General features: G+C 30.5%; 1 protein-coding gene across 4 annotated transcripts in view; it reads right to left on the bottom strand.

Annotated features, from left to right (window-relative positions):
- mnb (minibrain) overlaps positions 1-13,918 on the bottom strand; it is a 78,539-nt gene that overhangs the window by 45,263 nt on the left and 19,358 nt on the right. The gene's annotated exons all lie outside the window — the stretch shown is intronic.

Genomic DNA, 13,918 nt, shown 5'->3' on the forward strand with positions numbered 1-13,918 from the left:
TGTAACTTTTGACTATTGATATGTAAACGTAAGGTGTGCAATAATACGACACGAAGTTGAATATTGTCGGGATTAAACGCGGTGAAGCAGTCTCCGTCAGTCTGGATGGATGGATAGGCTTTTGAGAATTTTGTTTGATGATAGGACGCGTAGATACTTTTTACTGGCTATTGTTGACGATTTTTATAACATCGTCTGATCAGAGTTTCCACAGATGAATGACCGTCTGAACAAAACAGAGGTTCTCGAGTACTGGTCTATTGAACTCTTTAGTTTATATACATTTTTGATATTTAATTTGTAGTTGATTTGAACAACTGTTGTAGAAACCATTATTATTCCACAAAGAAGAATAAAAGTTCGTTGTGAAGAGGACTCCGTGATTAATATAAGTTGAGAACCACTATGCTGAAATAAGGATCAGACGCGAAAATCATCCACCTGCATCTCTTGAACAAACAAGACTTTTCACTCTGTGAAACGTGTACTGTACCTATAGTACCGTAACTATAGACCATTACATCATGAAATTGACAAAATATACAGGCAATGGATAATCATTTAAAGACGAATGAAAATATTGCTATAAGTTAAAAATACTTACATTTCTTAGAAAGTTCATTTTATTTTATTTAAAATATGATTATATGTATTTATACTCTGACGGTCGTGGCAAAATTCTGTACATTTAATACATAAGTTTCTTATAATCGGCGAAGTTTTGTAGAATAAGAATAACAGTAAAAAAAAATCAGAAACAATTCTGGGAATAAAAGATGAATTGTTATTGTAAATTATTATTTATATCAGTTCAATGAATATTTATAATGAAAAATCCCAATCACACGAATTTTATGCATTTATAGTAAATGAATATCTTTCGGGAATAATAAATAAAAGTTTTAATCATTTCAACGCATCAACGTTGCATCTACAATTTGTGGAAACATTCACACGGGATATGGTATTCTATTCTATTTCGGTTCCATCAAACTTGTCTACAAACATGCAAATTTGCATAATCTTCTTTTTAACCTACACCATAATTTCGCTCGAAATTTGTCTGCATGTACCCCGAGACTTTCCTTACGCGTGAAACCGCTTAACGATAAGTACCGTGCATCATAAATCTTTATGCATTCATATAATGCATAAGGAATCATTAAAATTTCAAACACCGAAAATCATAATAAAATGGAATATAATCTTCATAAAATTATAACGAAATCATCAACCGAGAAAATGAAACTTCATTTCATTCCAGCTTCTCCAACTCTGTTTACGTAAATTTACATTAACATTAACATTTATAATTTTATTATATTAACAAGTTTTAGGAGACTATATATATATATTTTTTTTATATTATATATTATATAATATATATATATTATATTATATATATATATATATATATATATATATATATATATATATATATATATAACTAAATAAAATAAAGAAAATTACTTGTTCTTTTCAGAAATATTTCCGTGCCAATCGCATTCTCATAGAAAAGCGTTCTGTTCTTTTAGATTTATTACCATAATTGTTATCCAAAATGTTGCTCAATTTTTACTTAATTTGAATGAATCGCGCCTGAACGAAAAATATACAAGTCAACGAGCTTTCATGCTTGCGTGTCTTCCCATCTTTAATTTTATATAAAACTGTCGTATTGCCAACGTAAATGAATGCGAACATGATAACATGCAGATATTTAACATAATGTAAGATAGTGTATTTACAAAATTATTAAACGTATTATTTATATTGTTATTAATATTATTTAATTTATATTGTTTATTGAAAATTGTTTTAAATGTACGAAAAACAATAGTTTCACTTTATTGTTATTACACAAGACTCTTTTCCATAGAAAAAGAAGGTGTATTCTGCTGTAGAGTGTAAAAGTATACCAAGGTCACAAATAATGAAATTTATTTTACGCACACCTTTACCTCATCGAAACAATATCATAAAAATTAATAGAGACAATAAACAGAGAAAAAATATTTTCCATAATCAAATGTTTGTAAAGCAATCAACCGTAAAATTATGAATTAAAATTAAAATGTAATTTTCTGAAAAATAGTTATGAAATTTCTATCGCTACCAACAACTACAAAAGATATATATATATATATATATATATATATATATATGTATATATATGATAATTCATATTTTCATTAGTATTTTTTTAGACTAATATAAAATGTACGTGAATAGAAAAAATTTTTAATAACTATTTCACCAACTATACGTAACATATTTGTTAATCTGTAAAGCGCAAAAGTCAGGAAGTTCATTGACTGTTTTCAATAAGATCAGGAATGAGTAATTAAGAATTAAATACAAGATTTGTCATTTCGAAATTCGATTAAGTGAAAGAAAGTGCATTAATTCTAACGCACAAGTATAGAAGATACTTTCCTGTTTAAAGTGAAAGTACACATTGAATATCCAGATATTGTAAATGGCGATATACTGAGTGTCTTGTAATGAACAGTGTAATCGAGAAGATGATTTTACGCGTAAAAGCGACTCGAAAACGCGATATTGGATTTTTTGCGCCGATGCACTTGACTAGAAATCACAAGAAACATCGACCAAGTGTAATAGACCAATTTTAATGAAATTTCTGCGCGGTACTAGAGTTTGTAAAAATATTCGACGCGTATTTTTTATTTTTATATGCAGCGACTCATATTCATGCTCAGGGGGGTGAAACTACCCTTCAAAGTTCGCCCCGGAGAAGTTATTTAACTACGTAACTCGGAAAGTAATTAGAGGTAGAAACAAATGTTAAATACAAAAGTTTCTTGGCTTAATGTAAGGAATATCGCGGCACAAACAGAATTTCTTAGCTGTTTATTTCGCCGTCTCTTTGTAAACAATCGGGTTCAAAGAATTTTTGTTACGATTCGAGTGATTAGAGAAATGGACGATATTGCTGAGAAATATAGACTAAACTGTAGTGTAAATTAGAAATATATTACAAACTATAACAATAGTCATTATCATCATGATTATTACATATTTCTCCGCCAGTTAAAACGATTATTGTCAATTTTTCAAATGCACAGCTTATCTTTTCCTTTTCAAACTCGTTTTGGCAAGAGATCGCGCAATTGCTCCTTACAGGTTCAATGGCTGCCGGAGTCGGTTCTTAAACCGAGAGATACAAAATGAAGTTAAGTTGAAAGAGGAAGACAAAGAAATGATTGTGGGGAGACAGACTGCCAAGTCGAAAATACATATCAGTCAGTAGCCGGCCGAACAGTCCAGCCTAAAGTCTTTGAATTTTTCGAGAGTCGCCGATCAGGTATCAGTCCAAAAATGGATCCCGCGCTACGCTATTGCCAACGTTGATTCGCTGCTTATAAATTCGACCTCCTCTTCTCTCGACCATGATGTATTTATTTTCACGTGACTCATTCGCCGATTATCACCTTTTCTTTACACGATTCCTCTTTTATCGAAAACCAAAGCGGACGTAATAATAAATTATTCGGCCGGGATTTTATCGAATGATTTAACATAACGGATACAAAAATTTGCGTCGACTCTGGATGATGTCACCCGGCATTTCAATATTTCTATTTAAGTAGGCTCGCTTTATGATGAAACGTTGCCGTGCGCGTAAAATATTATTTCCAAGAGTACCGAAACCAAGTACCGAAACAATGTCTGCGAATTTTTAAGAATTTAATTTGAAACTGTTTTTCGATTAATTTTCGCAATGTGAATTGAAATTTTGCAAGTTAAGAATATGTTTTAACGTACATACAGTGTAGTTATTGTAATGGTGCACGAGTACCTTTTAATAAATTAAAATAATTTCCGAATAAGATAGTTTATATGCAAAATTAATTAGTTTCATTTGGAAGTAATATATTGAAAGAAATTGAAGATTTAATTAGTATTCAGTTTATCTAGTAAATATTTGCAACTGAAGGAAATATAACCGTATAAACAATAAAATGAAAATGTATCATACTAAAGCGTGTAATATTATAATAAAAATAGCTGTATAAATATATTAAAATAATATTAAAAAAATTCACATTACTGTTCTCAACGAAATTATTTTGTGCTTTACAGTTTTAGTGACAAACATTTGTCTTTTGTTACTGTTTTTTCTCAACGGGAGAAAGAAACAGATTTTTAAACGTAGGTGATAACTAATTAACTCTATATGCAAATAATTTTTACGAGATTATTTTCAGCAATTAAAAAAAACGTGGACACCATTATAACGGACACCTTATACATGGATTTCAAAAACTCTGTTTTACGTATATACCATTATCAAAAATATCTAGCACAGTCTCGATAATTCAAAACCTTCTGAATTTTTAATATCCACCTCAAACACACGTAATTTTTCAATATAAAGAGAATTAATTATTATAATTATTAGGTATTAATTAATTACCCTTTCATACAGCTCAAAGTATAAATAATAAGAAACACAAGACATTTTAAGGTAAAAAATGATCAAGTAATCTTTCTTAAGTAATCCTTTAATTAACACTGTTCGATAAAAAAGAATATTATTCGCGGCTCTAGACATGGTACAATATTTGTCGACTAGACTGGTACAATAATTGTCGCGATAACGAGTGTCGTAAACAGTTGCCGCCCTCTGCTATTTTCATGAAAATAATTCAGTCGTACAAACAGATTCATTGCATTTTTTAATTCAAATACGGTGCACGGTAGTCGACGTACAAATATTGCGCCGCTCTCAGTCTTCTGTTAGAATTGGCTGCAGTTAAAGACTCGTTTCATTCCTATAGCTCCATCTTTTTCCCAATTTTTGATAAACTTACTTGTAATTTTATAATTGTGGTATATGAACAGTACAATTTTAATGCTTTTCAAATCATTAGAAATGAATGATTAAAATGATATATGATAACTATAATTAAATGAAGTAATTGTAAAAAGTTACTGATACGATTAACAGTAAATTATTATTAGGCTAAACGAAACATTAAACAAAACCCACCGGTTTGAATTGAAATTCAGTTCTCGTAAATATTATTTTTCAGTAAATCAACACTTCTATAACTATACTAATAAAAGGTATACTTTTTGCAAATATGTTTGACTGTACAATTAACCTCTTGCTTTAATATTCATTTCAAAACTGTACCTGTTAGAGTTATTTTATAATTTATTAAGACGCTATGTAACAATATCTGTAATGTTAGTAAGAGAAATCTAGCATAAGTGTCAATTGCGAAGAAAAGAATAACATTCGTGTTTCTTAAAGTCAGAATCCTGTTCACGATATGAATACATCCCTTATAAATTCAACAAAATTTCAATCAAGCTAAAAAGGAGCACATTTAAAGTAAATGTACCAATAACTAACCAGTTAAGGTTATATAAATATAAATATTTAATATTTAATATTTATAATATAAACATGTTGTTCTTACAATCTCAATTGGTTAGTTGTTGATATATTTACTTTAAACCGCAGACAAACAGATAGTTTGGATCAAGCCTTTGAGGGGAGTGGATATTTGAATGGAAAGGAATTGAAGTTGTGCGTATTTTGTTTTCACTTATTTTTAAAGAGTTAACCAGTTAACAGCGTTTGACGAGTATACACGTCATTTTAAAGGTTGAAATGATACTAATTTTTCCAACGATGAATTCTTTATTTTTTCATATAAACGTGTAATTCTTCTTTGTTTTGCTTTGGAATTTCTTACGTTTGATAAGTATTCACACACTTCATTTTTTCATTTTATTCCGCGCAAAAGGAGGGATTTTACAATCGAAATTCCACAGTTAACGGATTAAATTACTTACAGATAATGAACGAATACTTCTCGAAATACTCAAAGTATAGGAAGAAATATGCAATAGATATGAATATCCTTCTACGCAGGTGAACATTGTTAATATTATTAACTTGAGAAATATGACGACCACGTTTCGTTTGTTAAATAGTCCGTTTATTGCGAAAGTCTATTCTTGAAAAATATTAAGAAAACGAATAATTCGTAAAGAATTTAATGTGAACTTTCTACTTATAGATACATTACGGCTTATATTTTAAAATGTTTGTATCATTCGATCGATTGAAAATTCGTTAGTAAATACACAACATTGTGTGATCATTTATTAGGACAATTTATAATTATCCCATGGAATTTCTGAAATGCAGTTCTATTTTTATGTTTCTGAAATGCGTGTAACTCCTTAATGTGAACAGTTTCACCATACTACGACATATGTACAATAGTTGCTGGCAAATTCCTTCCCTGGATTCGACGTCAGCGCCTATCGAATCTAATTCATTTGATTCAATTTTAATTTCAGCTCAATGCTATCCAATGAATATACCTACGCATGCAATAATTAGTGGAATTGAACTACACAAGGATTGACACGCTACTTGCTCATAGATTCGACCAACGAAAGGAACCGCCGTTGAAGTTCGTTCCAACAACTTAAAAACAACCTATGAAGTAAGACTACTTTATGTTTAACCTGTTAACTGTGGAATTTAGTTTGAAGAATGTCTCGTTTTGCTCGCAATAAAATAAAAAAATGAAGCGTGTATTCGTCAAACACAGGATGAATACTTTATAGACCCAGGGTATATTTCAATGAAAAACCAAGGCAAAACAAAGAAGAATTACATATTTATCTGAAAAAATAAAGAATTCATCACTAAAAGAACTAGTGTCATTTCAAGCTTAAACACGAAAACTATCATATACGTCAAACCGACCCGTTCTCGCAGTCTTCTTTTCCAATTATCTGTTTTTAGAAACATTTTTAGAAACTCCTCCCATAAGAAACTGAAAAAACGTCGAAGCCATACATACTAAAAAAGAAGAAAACTGCATATCAATTTCTCGTTATTTGAATAATGAAATTACTTATTTGCGGCTTTCAATTTCAGGTATGAAAGTTCGAAAGCATTCAACCGCAAAGGGTTAACAGATTGCGGACCAATAATTTTATTGCTAACTTTACCAGTGACCAGGTATGTTTCTGTTGAACGCGTACAATAAATTTTTTAAAATACTATATGTACCATATATACTATATATACTATATGTACTATATGTACTATATGTACTATATGTACTATATGTACTATATGTACTATATGTACTATATGTACTATATATACTATATGTACTATATGTACTATATGTACTATATGTACTATATGTACTATATGTACTATATGTACTATATATACTGTATAATATGGGTACAAGTTTTTCTTACATAAATGTTAAAGGCATGAGAATTCTCCTGATCCGTCCACAATGTGTTAAAATAATACAGTGAGTCACAAAAGTATTCGTACCTTCTGAACTACCGAATTTAAACGATTGATGTTTGTTTACAATGCAAGTTTCAAAGTTCTTATCAACAGAAATGTGTGTTGGAATTACGAAGTTTTTAAACTCATATATGTATACTTTATTGCAAAACATGTCAATATGACAAAAATATAATATTACGTAAACAGGAAGAAAATTGATCTCACAAGCCTGACAATTTAGATCGTGATCAAATATTAATTATTAACAGTAAAACTACCGAGCAATTTGAATGACTTATTTCAAAGTTCTTATAAAAATTAGAAGGAGATATTTCTCGAAGTTCAATGAATTCCTTATTGTTGTATCTGTACAAATACACAAACTTATTTTAGAATTTTTCGTAAAAGCTTTGTCATAATTTAAATATTTGCAAACTAAAAATTCTAAAATGCGCCAATTTAACTCGCCCAGTAGTTAATACATTAATTGCATTTATAATATAATTTGTATTGGTGCGAATACACTTGTGAGACCAATTTCCTTCCGGTTCAAATAAAATTACATGTTTCTTATACTGACATGTTGGTTTGAAATCAAATTTACATCAGTTTGAATGCTCGCTAATTCCAGCATATAGGGTGAACCGCGAAGCGTGATCAGTTTGGATTATTCTGCTATTAGCAGTCCGATCGGAAATCTTTTTTTACAGCCATTTTTCGGGAGATACTGAGACGAATTTGATAAGCATTATAACAAATATATTTCTTTTAATCTAAAAACACTAAAGAAAACTCTTAGTTGGAAGAGTTTTGCAAGATTATTAAAGATTATTAAAGAAGAATGGCAAGCGACACTGTTGTACACTTCCTAGAGTTGTTGATAAATTAGTATTAGAGTCACTATTGACTTGATTCCTCGTGTACTGTTTGTAAACTTTCGTTCTGTACTTTGGGACATGTCTAATGATACCGAACGTGAAGTGTTAGTAGTATTTTGTGAACGTACTGAAGGTGACCTTGGGTTCAAAGGTTGACAAAAAATTTGGTAGAATCATCTTAAAGCTCTCCTCGAAACCTGCTATTTTAGCTAAGAAAATTCCCGATCGAACCGCTAGCAGCAGAATAATCTAAGTTGAACACACTTCGTGTTCCACCCTGTACATTCCTATTGATAAGAACTTTGAAACTTGCATTGTATACAAATATTGATTGTTCAAAATCGACAGTTCAGGAGGTAAGATTTTTGTGACGTACTGTATATTCGAAAAATGCTAAGCTAAAGCAACAGAGTAAATAGAAAAAAATCATTTTATTTGAATGGTCATTTGAATAAAAAACAGAGTTGCCGAGCTTCGTTTAGGGTACCTTTGGACGGCACCAGTACTTTTCCATTGCTCAGTGTTTTCGCAAGTCTCCCAAGTCTGTAACTCGGCAATGCCCGCTCATAGGACCTCTGGAGGTCTCCCCGGGGATGACCGGAAGTGAGTAGCGGGTGTTTCTAATTGCATCCCATTATCTTTGCCATTTAGAGTGGTGCCCTTCAATTTTGACGATTTCAACGATTTCGACGATTTCAATGACCCTGCTAGCGACTTTTGAAACGCTCCATGTTACCTGAGCTAAAGGTGCTGCTACTGATTATCGATATATTATCGATAACTTATTGATAAAAATATAGGGAATATAAGGGAATATTGCTGATAAGCATATATTGATAATACTGTTAAGATACCGTTAAGGAAAACAAGAATGATAACGTGTGAAGAGTAGTAAATGCACGAATAGTTCGTGAGTTCACTGTTTCAATTTATTTCAAATTTTATCGTCGAAACTCTGCATTGTTCAACTTTTTACATCTAAAATCATTTTTCTCGGTAATTACGTTTAGTATTATTAATTTGAAAAAGATTTTTACTATAACTAAATATTATTGGAAAATACGTGTAGTTTATTTCTTATTTATTCTATTAATTTTATTGTAGTTACTGTTAAATGAGTCATAATATATTTGGGAAACATATTACTTCGATATTCTTGTAAGTTAGTAGTTAGTACTCTTGTACAATAATCATTATTATCCTCTTTCGAAAATCTACATTCAGTTTTGCAGTATAGTGCCACGGAATGGTAGAGGTGGAAACAGAATGCTAAAGGGGTTGCTAAAGCGTGAAGTTACTGAAGGACGCAGCGTGACTAAGTCACCTACATAGAGCCTTCGTTTTTTCACTATGAAATCTAACTATTGTTAAAGAAGAGAAGGATCATTGAAACTGATCAACATTTCAAACGCAAGAAGAACAACAATATCATTCTATGAGCACTTTTACACTCTTGTTCTATTGATTCTAGAAAACTACATGTTTGTTTGTATAGATCGCGAAAATTGTAGCTTGAAAACTAGAGTATTACAATGTGTATTCGTATAATTGCACGAATTAAAATCGATGTAATCTGCTACTAAATAATGTTTAAGAAATTCGGTATCCGTCACATTGACGGATTCCGTAAATCTAGTGTTAAGTAGAAAATTCAGGGTACTTAGTTAAACACCTAGTCCTTTGCATCGAAAGTTTTTCACTAGAAATATTCAACATTATTTGATGTGATTTACAGGATATTTCTTTCAAGTCAAGTTAAAGAGACATCATATGTAACTTAACCCCTTCCCCTATGATTTATTTCTTAACTTTGATCAATACAATTTATCGTTAATAATTTATTACGAAAAGAAGAAATTTGTATGCTTATTCTACGTCTACGTTTACTCCAAAGGTTAACGATTGATAACAGAAAAGTAAAATTTAATATTTAAAAAAAACATAAATAACACTTAGGTTTCTCGAATTCAGTTCACAATTTTCGTCACGTGTCTGACACGATATTGTAGACCAAAGGGTTAAGAAGCATAGCTGTTTTATTTAAATATTTCACATATCGAATGCATACACGATTACACGAAGCTAAATATTATATACATAAGACTTTATAATGTTGTTGCATCAAATCAACTAGTAACTGACACTCGCCTCTCGAGTGCAGAGTCCTGTTAATCACTGCTAGACTAGAAGTTGTCGCAAGAAATATTTTTCTTTTGGACATTTCTTAGCTAAATGGATTACAGTATTCATCAACGATTCTTGCCAATAACGGTTTCAATGGCCAAACAGAGGTAGGTCCTCCGACCCGATATTTGAATTTGAATTAACATATTTGACCATGAGTGTCATGTCTACAATATGAATGACAGACATAAAAAATGAGGAGTTAACATCCTATCCATCAGTGGTCCGTTGAATTGGAAAAATTCGTGGTAAACATTCCTATTGATTAACACTAAAACTACCGAGCAATTCGAGTGACCTATTTCTAATTCCTTATAAAAATTAGAACAATATGTTTCACGAGATTCGAACGGCCTCCTAGTCTTGCATCTGTACAAATACACAAATTTAATTAAAAATTTAATTAAAAATTTCTCGCGGAAACAACTTCATGATTGAAGTACTTGCAAAATAAAAATCCTGAAGTGGATCAATTTGACCCGTCCGATAGTTTTAGTGTTAATCAAATTGTTTCGTTGTTAATTAAGAAAGAACACATTCTAGGCGATTTAGCTCGTATACAATGTAAATAGTAATTCTTTATATCTTAAAGTACCACTTTTATTAAAATATTTATTTTTTCTTGTAATTTCAATGAATAATTTAGAAAAATATTTACACTTAGCGTATATGCTATTTGAACGGTCTTGAAATGTTCAGAATATAAATGGTAGTACTCAGTAAAACTGCGATAATTTAGAAGAGGATAAAGTGTTAATTTAAATAACTAATAATACTCATTAATCTAAAAACTTATACGAAAATTATCGGAAATTATAGGAAAACTGAAAACAAAATTTACTTTCTATTCCCTTCTAAGTATAACACGATTTCTTAAACACCGTATATAATCTTCTACCGGGACCATGAAGTTAATACATTTATGCAAATGCATAAGACATAACTCATAAATATTCCTAACACTATCACTTTACAGTTAACTTAATTGTTTTCAAAATAATTTACGAAACAATTACTGATTGAATTGATTAATTATTTCTTAATATATCTGTTTTAATAGACGAGAAATTGACTACGATTATAAGAATTATTTCAACAGATATTCGAATCGTTTACGTAGTTTTAACGTTTTCAAGATTATCTTGCTTGGGTAAACGATCGACACAGGAAATTGCAATGAGCAAGATCAAACACGATTACGCAAGCGCTTTATACCTCAAAGGTATTACAAAATCATAAGACATTTAAAAAATAAATAATAAAAATTGCGGCGTGCTGAACGTAATTAATATGAAAACTGAAATACGAATGAGAGCTACAAGCTGGTATGTATCGCTCTTAAGATTCTTCTGATATAGAAAGAAAAACAATTCAATTTCTCACATTTTACGAATTTCTATACTGTTAATAATGCATTTTCAAAGCAATCTAACCCTTTGTGGTCGAGAATTTTTCAAACTTCTAAAAACTCTTTCTATGCAAGACTGAATTACGCATCAAAGTCCTAAATACTAGAAAACAAAGAAACCACATATTAATTTCTCGTTATTTGAGTAATTCAATAATTCATTTGCTGCTTTGGATTTTAAATATCGTATCCTAGAGGTATCATTATAGTGACATTCGACTGCAAAAAATTAATATAATTCGAAAAATTGTAAATGTTATAAAAATGTAAACCAGCTAAAGTTAAAGTTACCCCCTCCCCTTTTATCTTTATTCTAGTTGATTGTTTCTTTCTTTATTTCTCAACTGTATCCTAAAAGTTTACTTTTGTCTCTTGAACGAAACAAGTACCTGTACCAAGTTCTTGCAAGTATTTTAAAATTTTATGATAGAAACTAATAGTAATTTCATTACACGTTAGCAGAGAATATGAGAACAAATGATATTCTCGTAAACAAAAACCGTAGCTATAACATTTTTAGTTTTGTTCTCAGTTTCTATCAAAGAATAATTGGCCTCTGGAACATTGAACTGGAGTAAATGTCGTAAATACATGACAGTTCGTCTTAAAATTGTTTGTAAAACTTCAAACGTAATTTTCTGGAAACTTAGTTTTTCAATATTCTCATGCTTCTCTCAAAAACTACTAGTTTGATCAACTTGTTCCTTTAAACACATATTCTATGGACCTGTTGCTACAGTTGAATCTAAAAGTATCTCGATATGACGAGAATTTCTATGTTTCTTGCTACTGCTAATTGCGTAATTTCTTTATGATTGCTTATAATATCGATAAACTACTTTAAAAGGATTGTTCTAATTCCAACCATACTTATGACGAATAAAACGAACATCTGTTCACTGATTTTCAACGAATAAAAGAGTCAGAAATGGTAGACCAAGTCTCCAAAATATTTCTGACAGTAAAATCTGTATGATCTCTGAAATTTTATTCATGACAAATAATGTAGCATCCTAAAAATATTTTTGCCATAACAAGCGTGTGAATCATGTACGTTTATTCAGTTCTTAACATGAAAATCTAAAGGTTACTTTAGAGAGTACTCCAGAAATAGAAGACCCTTTCAACCCCTCGCCTTGCAATATGAAACGAAACTCACAGTAAAAACTTCACACCCCACGGTCAATTTAACGAAATCAAATATCATTAATTTTCTAACACGCAAAATTCTATTTTTCTTATCAATATTTAACACTAGGGATACGTCAATTTGACGCATACTGAATTGCATGAATATATATCTAATCGTTTATTTCTAAGCTTTCAATTACCAAGATCTAAATAAACTTTGATTTTTCTAAAAACAATGAAATAAACTGCACAACAAAAGTCCGTAAACCTAGCGTCAATTCTTTCTGTAGAGTAATTCCAGGGAAGATGGTACGCTGAATAATCTTGCACAAATAACTGATACGTTCACAATTACAGTTGACGTTTCTCGTTTGCAATCTCAATTCTTCTCAATTATTTTGTAAGAAAGTAATTGAAGCTTATTTAACACTTAGCCAACCGAATGGGGAGATCTTCCACTTTTCCCTTAATAATACACTGCCTTGTATTTTGCTTAATTTTTCCCTTGTTATTTCGTAAGTCTTAAATTGGGGTTATCTGCAATTCATCAAATATCTTTCTTTCATAAAAAAAAGTTCATAAGAAAATCAGTTAAATAAGTTCAATTAAAGTTAATAAAACAGGTTGTACCTATAATTCCGTTTACTTGGTTGTCTAAGTATCAAAAGCCAAATCTTCCAATACTTTCAGTCCTCATGTAACACTAAAGCTACCCAGCAATCAAATCGCCTAATACATACTTCCTTATACAAATTAAAAAACTGCATTTATTAAGGTTTCAATTGATTCGTACTTTACAGTACATATTACCTAACTAATTTACAAAGAACATTCCTCAAAAAAGCAAGTATAACTTTCCAAAAATTGGAAAGCAGAAATCCAAGGGAGACCACTTTGACTCGTCTAGTAAATCCAGTGTTAAGCGTCTCAAAGAAAACATCTTCCATCTTCCCAAAATAACCCAAAAGTAAAATCCCTTTCCTCCTAGAAATAAATCATCATGGACAA

The sequence above is a fragment of the Nomia melanderi genome, chromosome 6, assembly GCF_051020985.1.
Source record: "Nomia melanderi isolate GNS246 chromosome 6, iyNomMela1, whole genome shotgun sequence".
In the NCBI taxonomy this organism is placed as follows: domain Eukaryota; kingdom Metazoa; phylum Arthropoda; class Insecta; order Hymenoptera; family Halictidae; genus Nomia; species Nomia melanderi.